The sequence below is a fragment of the Ambystoma mexicanum genome, chromosome 3p (genome assembly GCF_040938575.1).
Source record: "Ambystoma mexicanum isolate Mex_15411 chromosome 3p, UKY_AmexF1_1, whole genome shotgun sequence".
In the NCBI taxonomy this organism is placed as follows: Eukaryota; Metazoa; Chordata; class Amphibia; order Caudata; family Ambystomatidae; genus Ambystoma; species Ambystoma mexicanum.
The window spans coordinates 689327035-689339218 of NC_090925.1; the positions used below are offsets into that span (position 1 = coordinate 689327035).

General features: G+C 46.7%; 1 protein-coding gene across 2 annotated transcripts in view; it reads right to left on the bottom strand.

The window, feature by feature from the left end:
* HK3 (hexokinase 3) overlaps positions 1-12184 on the bottom strand; it is a 418595-nt gene that overhangs the window by 13185 nt on the left and 393226 nt on the right. The window lies entirely within an intron of this gene.

Consider the following 12184-nt stretch of genomic DNA (forward strand, 5'->3'; position numbering starts at 1 on the left):
ATGGGAGCTTAATTGGTAGCACACCATGATGGGAAAGACACCCAGTGACGCATTTTTGATGCAAGGGTAGCTGGCCACCGGGAGAGTTGAACCACCTGAGCCACTCCCATGAGCATTCCGAAATGTATCTACATCCAGGTCAGTTTCCAGCTGATCAGTTCAAGACCTACTGTTGTTGATTATGGCATCCGGGAAGAATTGACTGGAAGGGGAAATGCTAGATGCTCTTGAAGCTGGTCCAATGACAGTTCTCGCAACAAGGAGAACCAGGGCATCGCCAATCAGTGAGGGGCAATAAAGAGTACTCCGATCTCCATGTACCATCACTTCCAGAAGAGAAGGGCAGAACGAGGGAGGCATAAAGGAGAGCCTTTGTCTATGCGACTGTTGGTACTTCCAAACCGAGGGGCCGTGAAGTGAAGAAATGAAGCACTCCAACAGAGACGGGTTTTTGTCACTGTGGGAAAAAGATACAGCTCATGCCGGCCCTACTGACTTACTGGGAAGAGAAAAGCTTAGGTGGATGAGGTAATTTGTATGTAAGTAAAAGTACTTTTCAATTAAGAGTCTGTCAGCTTGGGGTCAAGTCGCCAACAATAAACGAACACAATTGCCTGCATAGGAGGCTGACTCAAAGTCAGAGCCCCAGCAGAAGAGACCTTGTGCCATATGGCCAGTTCAAATAAACCTTTATTATCTGATTGGTGGTGGGGACCTGAACCTGTCTGCACTTGATTTGGGCCTAAATGGCCTGCTCTGCTTGGAGGACTGTTGCCAACTCCCTACAACTGGATGCCTTGCGTCGCTGGGTGACCAAAGGCCATGAAAGTGCATTGTCTCCAGAGTATCCCCAGAATTTCAGTAAGTAGTGGCGGATCTTCTGGTACCCCAGTTCGCAAGACCCTTTGGTTAAACCACCAAGCCACCTTCTGTCGCACCCCTGGCAATGATGGAATCAGTTGCTCCTAGGCTCTCAAGCTTGGTGAGGGATGGTGCAAACGATGACATAGAAGGGCCTAGTAAAGTCACTGCCAGTGCAGGCTAGGGTGCCATTTTCTCCTGTACCTGAAGCCTGGAATTAGCTGTCCTGTAGTATTTCTGCCGAATCTGACACGAATGCTGACATAGTGCTTGAGCTTTGTCCTCTGGAAAAAAAATCCACCCCTTGAGCCATAGGAAACCGGTCTCTTGTGAACTGACAAGGGCAAAGGTTGGGATGCTATACATGAAAAACCGCAAACGTTCATAGAGAGGGAGGCACCAACTACTGGCGGTTTAGGGACTGATTCAGCCAGCTGTACTAGCAGGGGTGAAAGCAAATCCCTTCTTCATAAGGATGGGAAGCAACTAGAGGAAAGGCTTTTGGGAATACTTGTGGAACCGATGGAAGGCCTACTGGGAGATCCTGCAACTTGTAAACGAACTAACCCACGGCAATCCAGAGGAATTCCTCGTGGTTCTTCACGATGGAAAAATGCAGATATTAATTCTACAGGTTGAGCCAATTTCCTCGCAAATTCCTATCCACATAAATCTATAAGAATGTGTGACACCCTTACCCTGGGACCCAGCTTCCACTCCCAGCCTCCCCTCTTCTAAAATTCAGCAAGGCCCCCAGTGAAATGAGAGCAGATTGGATCCTAAAGGATTGACAAACACCACATCCATGTTTTCTTCACATCCAAATTCTGAGGATGTCTGAACACTCACCTTAATATTAATGAGCACCAATCCCAGACTGCAATGTGCACTTTAAACATACAACCCTGTTATAACAAGTACATTTGTCACATAGGATGTTTTATGGTCAGTCATATCTTCCCAAAACGCTATTTGATTTTGTACACGCAACCAGGAACCCCTGTTGGTGCTATTTGTCCACCTTACATTTCCAATATGGGTATTTTGAGTACAATAGGAAATCACTTACATGGCTATTCCAGCATTTGATAATGTGCCGTTCTCAGTAAGAGAAGTGTAACGTGTCTTTTATGACAACAATATATACTGAAAGAGATTTTAGAAACGAACATTGTACAATGTTAATCCAGTTTCCATTACTACAAGTAAAGAATACATTTTTAGTAGCTTTTTTTACTGAGAATACTCACCATTTTGTCTCTCAAAGTCTCCTTCGTTCGTGGAAAGGGTTACGCACAAATTAAAACCAATAATCTATTTCTTCTGTGAGCTCAAAGGCAAAGTTTAATTTTGTTCCCTGACCACTGGTTGCTTGGTAGTGCTGCTAAATGCATACTTGTTACAGCATGCACAAACACTAATAGTTAACACAGTGTAGGACATAACAAATACTGTTGCAGACCCTGCATCCTGACCCTATGGTTTGTTACAAGGTCTGTCAGACCCATGCCCCCCGCATAGTCTATCCGTACTTCTACTCCCCCTCACCTCCCCGGGTATGGCCAATGCGCCATCAGTTTGCTAGTGACACTCCTGCAGAACACACATGATGACAATACATCAGTATATGTTTACAAATACCAGACCAGTCTCCATCCTAGGGGGTGCCTCTGTAGCTCTCATTCTACAGTTGCCAATAAAAAAACTATCAACTCCCTACTCTTTATATATATCTATTTCTTTCTCTGACTGTGCTGCTGTCAGCAATGGCTCCACTGGAACCAGCAAACAGGGCATAAGCAATGTTACAAGGGCATGGAGTGAGCGGGCTCGGTGCATTGGTCTGCACAAACTACTGTGAGGAATTTCACGATCCACGCGGGGAGAGTGCACTCGCCTGGGCATTTTCGATTTTTTAATAATGAAAAGGAATGATGGGAGACCAACCTCCGAGGACTGTGTGAGGCCATTCCACACACAGTCCATCTGCTTCCCGCACAAAGCACATAGTCACATATATTCTGGGAAGACAGATCCTACAGGCGTCGTCTTCCCTTGTCATATTCAGCTGGAATGTGACAGCCCCAGGTACATCAAAGCATCTCAAGGAAGTGGAAGGCACACCTTCCTTCAGCATGGGCATCCTAAATTAGATATTATAGGCCCAATGGATCTGCAGTCCTTTTCTACACCAGCTGGTGGCAGTGCATAATAATGAGAGATAGTTGAAGCAAGCCTCAAGGGGCTTTGTTGCCGGAATAGACAACAGGAAAGGCGGAGTTAACACCATTATGGTAAGCAATGTGTCAACTTGAAGCTAGTTCCCACCCCTCTGCATAAAAGGCCATGAAATGCATGTCTGGGTCTACTATTTACTGGAACCAACCCCTGCAGAGCTTACCCCTTTCAGAGGGGAGAAGTATGTGGTTTGGGGGAGCCAGGAATTCTGCTCCCAACACAGACTTCAAGGGAACCCTGTGCTTCAATCGAGAGGCACAGAGGGCTTGGTTAACCAGAGAGACACTTTGACCTACAACAGACAGCGATATTGGTGGGACTTGGGTATATGTTGTCACGCCCTTGTCTCTTCTGTTGCAGGGCAGCTCCAGGACTGGTACCCAGCCAGCACACAGCGTGCTCTGCTAGGTTCTGCCAGTAAGCTTCATAGGTGGGGAGTGCCAGAGTGTATCTGAACTAAGGACAAGGTCGTTGCATGCAAACACTCTCCTGAGCTTTGGGCCATCTGCCTTGAAAGGTCACAAGCCCTGCGAAGAAGCAGGGAGGAGTGCCACACAAGCATCATCCAGTGTCCAGCTTTTAAGGACATTTTCGAGAAAGTAGAGTCCTCGAACCGCATCCAGCTGCACTGCTGAGTGTTGTCATACCGCAGTCACCAGAGCCATCTGAGACGCCTCGACCAGCATTCCAGATCCGCCAACCAGCACAGAGACAATGATTCTTGGCCCCAAGCCACCGTGCCGGACAGCTTGCAGATGTCCATCCAGTCTCGCTTGCTGAATTGCCTGCCCCCTGGTACCCGCAGCTGTCTCCCCCCACTAACTCTGTCTCAAGTGCTGCAAAGCACCATGGAACCGCCTTGACGCTGTGGAGCACCAAGAACTTCTTCAGCACCAGGTACATTGTGGTTCTACCCCCTTGGTCCTTCTCCAAAGGCCCCTAGAGACAGTTACGACCCTTTGCCCCCTTCGTGCTAAAACCAAATAATCTTTAACAGTTAGACTAATTACTTTACCAACTACCCTCCTGTCAGTATCCAGAGTGCATCCCTTTCCTTCGTGAAACTGTCTGTCCTCTGTGCTCCTTTACAGGGTGGGTTGTATTTTGTAGTGTGCTAGAACTGTCTGTTGTAGTAATATAGAGTAGATATTTGTATACAACCTTGACTGGACAGTCCCTTTTATCATTGGGTAATAATTGTATTTACGCTGTTTTGCAACTAACCAACGATCCACGCCCTTGCGGAGATAAGCCTGCCGTCCCGTCCACGTTACCAAACAAGGAGGTCTAATAATTCACTTGTATTCCAATCCGTTCAGATCCCTTCTGGTGTACTAGAGGTGTGGGGTTGATTGATGGTTTAGAAACCGATATTCATGCCTGGCCCACCGGGGCCCCGGAAGTTGATGCGTCACAACTACCCCTCACCCACATGAAAACCTGATAACTGCCACTTTGGATTACTGCTCCAAGTGTGTCTTCACCTGCACATCCACCTGAATAACGGGGGCAAGAATCATGCACCAGCATATTTTAAATTCAATAACTTTTTTATGCCATGACTTGCATTTTGGCAAATTGGTTTTTGGTGGTTTTAATTTAGATGACCTTGATAAGCATTCCAAGTTATGCAATCACTTTGAAAGTTATGACCATGAGATCACTTTGAAAGTTATGATATTATAAAGTAAACAAAGTCCTATGTCTGGCGAAATTCATTGCAATTCCGAGTTGTAGTCCTTCTTTTTTGTTGGTATCTAATTCCAAATTGTAGAACTCTTTTTTTATGTTGTTGGCCTGTCTGATATTTGATTTTGAGACTCTAATCATCCTACATAGACAGACTTGGCTCCCCCACTAAGCACCTCCTTTCCAAAAGTTTTCAAGACTGAGTACTTTTTATCCCTTATCACAAGCGATTACTAAAACATATCATAGCTCCTCAGACCGCTACAACCCCAGTCAGCCTTTCCTTCTCTTACATTCAAAACATCTTTTGGGATAGGGAGCCCAGTGTAGCTCCCACACTAAAGCATAGTTCAAGAGATTACGGGCCTGGTTCATAGAACTTTTAGCATGGTGCAAAATTACTTTAAATGGGCCCAGTGGCGTAGCACAAAGTTTGGGGGGCCCTCTTCGAGTTTTGCTGATGCCCCCCCCCCCATGTTCAGCAACAAATCATGGGTCACGTCACTGTCTAGGCTGGCCTAGACTACCACCCCAATGGCCAAAATCAGCACCTCGCCCCAGAATTACCTCCGCATTTGGTCCTCTTCCTCGTCCCACCTTGCCTCATGGGGAATTACTGGGATAAAGAAGAGTGGGATTAGGAGTAAAGAAGATTACAGATAACTAAGCCAGGCATTACATCCACGTTCCTTTACCTCGTCCCTGTACTTGCGTATGAGGCGATGTGCCTCGAGGATAGCACAGGGCCATGCAATGGTCTTGGAAGCAAGACCATGCAGAGCAACAGAGTTTCAAATCCCGGATCCACGCTTAGAAACCGAATTTAGGTACGGTATTAGGTGCATTATAAAAAACAATTAAATTAAATAAATAAATATGCACATACTGGGACCAGGAAGAGTAGGACTAGGAGTAATAAAGATCACTGGTAAGTAATCAGAGGATTCACCATACACTCACACATGCACACCCAGTCACCCATACATGTACATGTGCATCCTTTCACCATACACACACACGCACACCCAGGCAGCCACCCATACACCATGCACTCACTCATTCACATATGCACACTTACATGACACAAAAACATTTACACACAATACATTTTCTTACCTTTTAATCAATTTTTCCAGGACAGGGAACAAGGCCTCCAGTGCAGTAGGAACACTTGTTCCTGTCTTGGAGTTGGGGGCCTCCAGGTCATGGTTTGTGGGGGGGCCCCGATGACTTCAAAAAGATATAGGGCCTCATTATGAGGAGGGCAGTAAGGGGTTAACGATGCCGGTAAAGGTGCCAGAGCAATTAACCCCTTACCGCCCCATTACGAGGTCTGCTCGGTTTTACCAGGCGTCCTTAGCGGGTCCCGCAAGCAGCCCAGGATGCTAACAATGGGCCCGTCATTAACGTGCCTGTTGTTTGCATCATCCCCATTCCCATTGAGCCGCATGGGGGCTTGAAATGTGAATGGGGATGTGCCGGGTCCGGGTTCCCTGAATGGGGAAATACCGGGCCCGCCAAGGTTGGAATGGCCCGTTACTTCCCCATTCAGGGAACCCGGACCCGGTACTCGGAATGGAGTTAGCCATGCCGCAAAAAGCGGCATGGTTACCTCCTTCCTCGTAATAAGGCCCATAGTCACTCAAGACACAAAAAGAAATTGGGCCTCCTTAAAACTCTGGCGGTAGCCGTGCCATTAAAAACGGCACGGCTACCGCCGAAGTTGCATTTTTTCCGGCACCCGCGAATGGTCAAGAACCGGGTCATGCCGAGCTCGGCAGGGGTGAATGGGGATGGGGACGTCGGATGCACCGGCACATTCAGAGTTGTGCCAGTGCATCCGACGTGCTCTGCTCGTGGGTGACATTACACCCGCCAGGAAAAACCTGGCGAGTGAGACGGCACCCGCAAGCAGAGCTCATAGTATGACGGTCCGGGAACTACGGTACCGCCATGCTTACCAGTACCGTAGTTCCCGGACTGCCATGATCTTAATGAGGCCCAATATTTCCATTTTGGAATCAATTATCATAACGGAAATCATTTCTTTATGAAGGCAGAAGAACTTCAAAAATAAACTATTTATTTTTGAAGTCATAGGGCTCTCCCCTCCCCCGTGACATGGAGGCCTCCAACTTGGAGAGAGAGGGTGGGTGTAAGGTAGTGAAAATTGATTCTTGATTCTTTAAAAGACTACTTCAGTGGTAAAATGTAAGGGGCTGGAGTGTGGTTTTTGAATAGGGGGTGAAGGGGTGAAATCATCTGATGGGTCCCTGAACATTATTGCCAAATTGAGATTGGAGGCAAGGTCCTCTGAGGTGGGAAAAAAGGGCAAACATGGAGGCGTGTGTGTTTTAGAAGTGGGTATCGGAGAAAGGACGAGACAAAGAAGAGGAAAAGTGAAGATTCCGATTTTTTGGATCAAGGGCTGAGAAGACTGTGACAAAGTTATTGGTCCTCATTATGAGTCCGGCAGTAGACGTGCCGGAAAAACCAGCAAGCTGCCGCCGGACCCAAAATACCATTCCACCTCCGTGATTGCCAGAATCACCGGGGCATTACAACCCTGGTGACCCGGTAATTCCAGAGGTGGAATTCCGTAAATCCCCATTCCCATGGAGTCCGAGAGGACTCCATGGGATTGGGGACATTGGAAACACTGGTTCTGTATATGACGGAGCCGGTGTTTCCATTTCCGTCTGCAGGCGGGTGGCGTTACTCCTGCCAGGTCAGACCTGGCGGGAGTGACACCTCCCGCCTGCAGAACTCGGAATCAGCTGGTCCGGAAACAACGGTGGCAGTGGATTCACCGCCACCGTTGTTTCCGGACCGGTAGGGTCATAATGAGGCCCATTGTCTGTGACACTGGAGTGTGTAATTGACGTCTGGGGTGGGGGCAGGAGGGTTTGCAAAGATGGATGTGGCGTGAGGGTATCAACATGTGAAAGTGAGAGAATCTGGCGAAGTAAAGAGGATCTAAGCTGGGGTGGAAGTGGAAAAAAGGAACTAGTGGTAATCGGGTGCATCCAAAAATGGGATGGTCGGACAGATGGCTGGGAGGGCAGGGAGATGCTGAGTTGGGCGGGGGGCCGGAGGGCAAGGGGTGGTGACCAGGAGCGCAAACTTTGGCTAAAATAGTTGGATTTCAAGGCCTACAGTAATAATGTCTTATAGAGTATAAAGCCACATGACAACATGTAAATCCTTATAGCAACATGTTAAGCCAAAAGAATATCATTGTGGCTTCACATCCAGAATTGTAAAATTTAACTCCCAGAATGCAAGATAATGCCAACCTGAAAAATCTAGTTAACCACACTGGACTTTCAGTGATTTAAGACATGGAATAAAAGAAGTTGTGTAATAAACAAAGGTACATATGCAGCACATTTGTCACAAACTTCCAGCACTTTGCTATTCATAATGTTGAAAACATTCTGGGCGCTTTGTGTTGCTCACTTAAACTATCACAGACGTGCGAGGTGGTGCTTTGTGAGCTCTTTGAGTTGGAAATGTTCATCATGCATATGAAAGGCTCTGCCACTGATAAAAGAAATGTGTTTGCAACCTGAGCATCTTAACGACCTGCAGAGCTGCGAAGCTGTGTGTGTATGTCTGCCTCGCTGATACCTTGGAAACTGGCAGTGCTTGAATGTCCGGCCTAAGCCGAATCTATATTTGGCTCAGGAGAAAAATAAAGGGTCCTTCTTGAGCCTTTAAACTAAAGGTACGCCCTGTTAAAATTAAAAGAACTAGTGGTACAGCAAACCAATCATTTATACTACACTTCCATCTCTGGATCTTAGGGTGTTAAGGGTTTCCTAAAAGGCAGTAAGCAGTTGAAGGGTGCGCAGCCTCCTCCATTTTCAGAGGCGCGCGTGCATTTGGATTCTCGTGCTGAGAAGGTATCCCTACATATTATCCCCACCAAAAATATCCCCATATATATGGTCGTCTGGAACGCCATAGGGGGGATCATTTGTGGGAGCGGGTGTTGCGGGGGTGTCCCACGCACATTTAAAAATAATGCAGGGTTGCCCCCGCAGGATCCATGCCTCAATATCGCCGCAAAAATATGGTGATATTTTTGTGGGAATATTAATACATGGAACCGCTGAGAACTGTAGTGACAATCCATGGTTGAAGTTAAAGCAGGACTGGAGGGTGTCGAGAACTATTAGAATTATTTGCTATTAGTTAGTGTGGATATGAGCCTAGCTTCAAGCTTCTCAGTAGAGGTTGCAGCGCTGGTGGAAGTCTGCAAGTGACAGCACAACCTCAATTTGCTGATTGGTTCTAGCGATGGTTTGAAGAACACCCAAGCGCGCCCACTCCCCATGTGCAAACTAAAATGGAGGCGGTGTGCAACCAAATCTGTGCACAGTTTCCCAAAGGACCCCCTCCGTCTCTTTTGTTTCCTTAGCCACGCTATCCCCACCTCCACAGCCTGTGTATTTTCTGCGATAGGAAAGGAGTCGATAACAGAGCTCAACGCCAGAAAGGTATGCCCACACAGGTAAGACACACAAGCACACTGAGACTCCCAGACATAGGGGCAGACACACAAGCACACAAATACAGTGGCACGCAGTTATTGAAACGCACTCGTGCAGGTGTGCATGCACCCGAATGCACAAGTGCAGCCACCTAGTGGCATGCCCACGTTGATAAGGGCAGCACGGCTACAGACGCACGCAGACGTACACACAGGTACACCAGAGCAGGTGCACCGAGACATACTCAGCTGCGCAGAGACAGATACAACAGGAGGCAGGTTGTTAATGGGCGTGTGTACTTGACAAAGAGTGTTAAACTGTATCTGACCTCGAACTGAGCAGCAATGGCGACGTACTACAGCTGCGCGCTAGGAGCCGGTTTCCATGACTCCTGCCCGGGCCTGAGTCGTTTTTGTTGTTTTGCGCATGTTTGAAGCTTTTATAGGCTGTTTTTCTTCTGCCTGAACGCCGCGAACGGGGAGAATCCTGAATTGGGAATTTCTACCCGGCCTCTTGCCACTGAAAGCTGAAAATATACCCAGGCAAGAAATACTAACACAAACCAACGACCTTCAGAAGCAAGGGCTGGGACCACTTTTGTAATCAGCCGGTAAAACACGTGATGTCGGTGATGAAATGGTCCTGTTGCGGCCAAGTGTGTAGGAATTGTATACTTCAAATGTCGGATTCTGTGACAAACGGCCGAAAAGGTTGGAGGGGGAAGGGGGAGTGAAGTTCTGTAAATAGGGGAGGTGGACGGGATGGACATCCGAAGTGGTTGGGACCTTGTAGTCTACTAGCGTCCAACGTATTTCCTTAACTGCTGGTGTTGGTTAAGGTACTACTAGCACGGAATGTGTGAGGGGTAGCAGGGCTATTAGGAGGGGTGTCATTTGGGGTGCAGCAGGCAGGGAGTAATAATGGCTCAGTTCTTATTCAGGTGTAAATGACCAGAGTTGCCATGTAGGAATTCAGACAAATACTTAATGCCCGATTCATGGAATCTTTGTGACTTGCACTGCCGAAAAGTGACTTTGCACTGCCGAAAAGTGACTTTGCACTGCCTACACAAACCCTGATTCATGGAACTGTGCAAAGTGTATATTACTGCAAATATACACTTTGCACAGTTCCATGAATCAGGGTTTGTGTAGGCAGTGCAAAGTCACTTTTAACTGTGCAAAAAAATCCATGAATCAGGCCCTTAGTGTGTAAAGTTTGAGGGCGAGATACAAATATAGCTTCATGTCATACATTTACAAAAGGTATCCCTGTCGCTTTTATCAGTCATAAGTGGTTCCCTGAAAATCTTTAAAAGAATAGTGAAAAGGAGGAATCTCTCTTGGGTGAACCCCACGAAAAGGTGGTCGAGACCAACCATAACTGGCCACCCGCCCCCACTAACTCCACACCAGAACTTCAGTATATCGACAACTAGAGAAAAGAACACTTGAGCCATGTTAGGTTCTGATAGATTCCTAACAAGTGTAAAAGTGCCTTTAAAGCGACCTCTGGCTGGTGGAAGACACTACGCTCAGCATGCAGTGGCATGTCCATCGGCCCCCTGCCTTGCAACAAACTCACTCCATACCTTGCCATGGGATTGAAGTAGCAGAGCGTATCCTTATTTACGAGTTACCTACAAGAATTAACAGAAAAGTCACTGAAGAAACACTCCTGTCCCGCTATAAATTTTGCAGGGCACAATGCTTAACCTAGACGTCATTTCAACAGAGTCGCGGGTGACAGTGGATGCTAGCCATTAATTTCAAATCCCTCGAATTTCAACAAAGACAAGGGTGTATGGAGGAGGGTAGCCATTACCTTAAAATCCCTCAGTTTCAACAAAGGCCAGGGTAATGGAGGATGGTAACAAGCCATTGGGCCTCATTATGAATTAGTACTTCCCTATTATCGGGCGGCGGAAAAAATGACTCCCCATTCCCATTCGAGTCCCATTGAACTCAATGGGAATGGGGAGGACGATGCACCAGCAGCATTCATGAATGGTGCCGGTGCATCCGTCAAGGTCTGCGAGCGGGTGCCGTTCTGCAAACCTCATAGTTTGCTGGTCCGGTAACAACGGTACCGGCAAGCTTCCCGGCACCGTTGTTACTGGACCCGAAAACTTGTAATGAGGCCCATTATCTTCAAGTGCCTCCATTTCAACAAAGGCGAGGGTAATGGAGAACGGTAGCCATTATCTTCAAATCAACAAAGACAAGGTCAACGGATGACAGTAGCCATTATCTTCAAATCCCTCCATTTCAAGAAGGATAGGGTAACAGAGGACAGTAGCAATTGTCTTCAAATCCCTCAATTTCATCTAAGGCGAGGGTAATGGAGGACGGTAGCCATTATCTTCAAATCCCTCCATTGCAACAGAGTCAAGGTTAACAGAGGAGGTCATTAGGGCTGGGTGATATGGACCAAAAGTCACATCTCAATATCTTGGGACTGAATGGCGATATACAATATATATCTCGATTTTATGTAGGTTAAAGACATTGATCAAATGAAAGTACAAATACAGGGTTTCTCTTCCTGTTTGAGAATACACAAAGCTGTGTAAATATCAACCTGTAAATAAAAAAATGAAGGTATGTGTAATAATGTGCATATATATGTATATATCTCAATGTTAACGATATTGTCTCATCCTATATCGATTTTGAAAATATCAATATATGGCCAAAACTCGGTATATTGTGTAGTCCAGTAGTCCTTATCTTTAAATCCCTCCATTTCAACAAAGACAAAGGTATTCGGAGGAGGGTAGCCAATATCTTCAATGCCACCATTTCAAGAGACGAGTTTAACAGAAGATGGCCATTATGTTTAAATCCCAATTGTCCGTATTCTTTTGTGCATGTGATACTATCACATCATGGACGTCATTT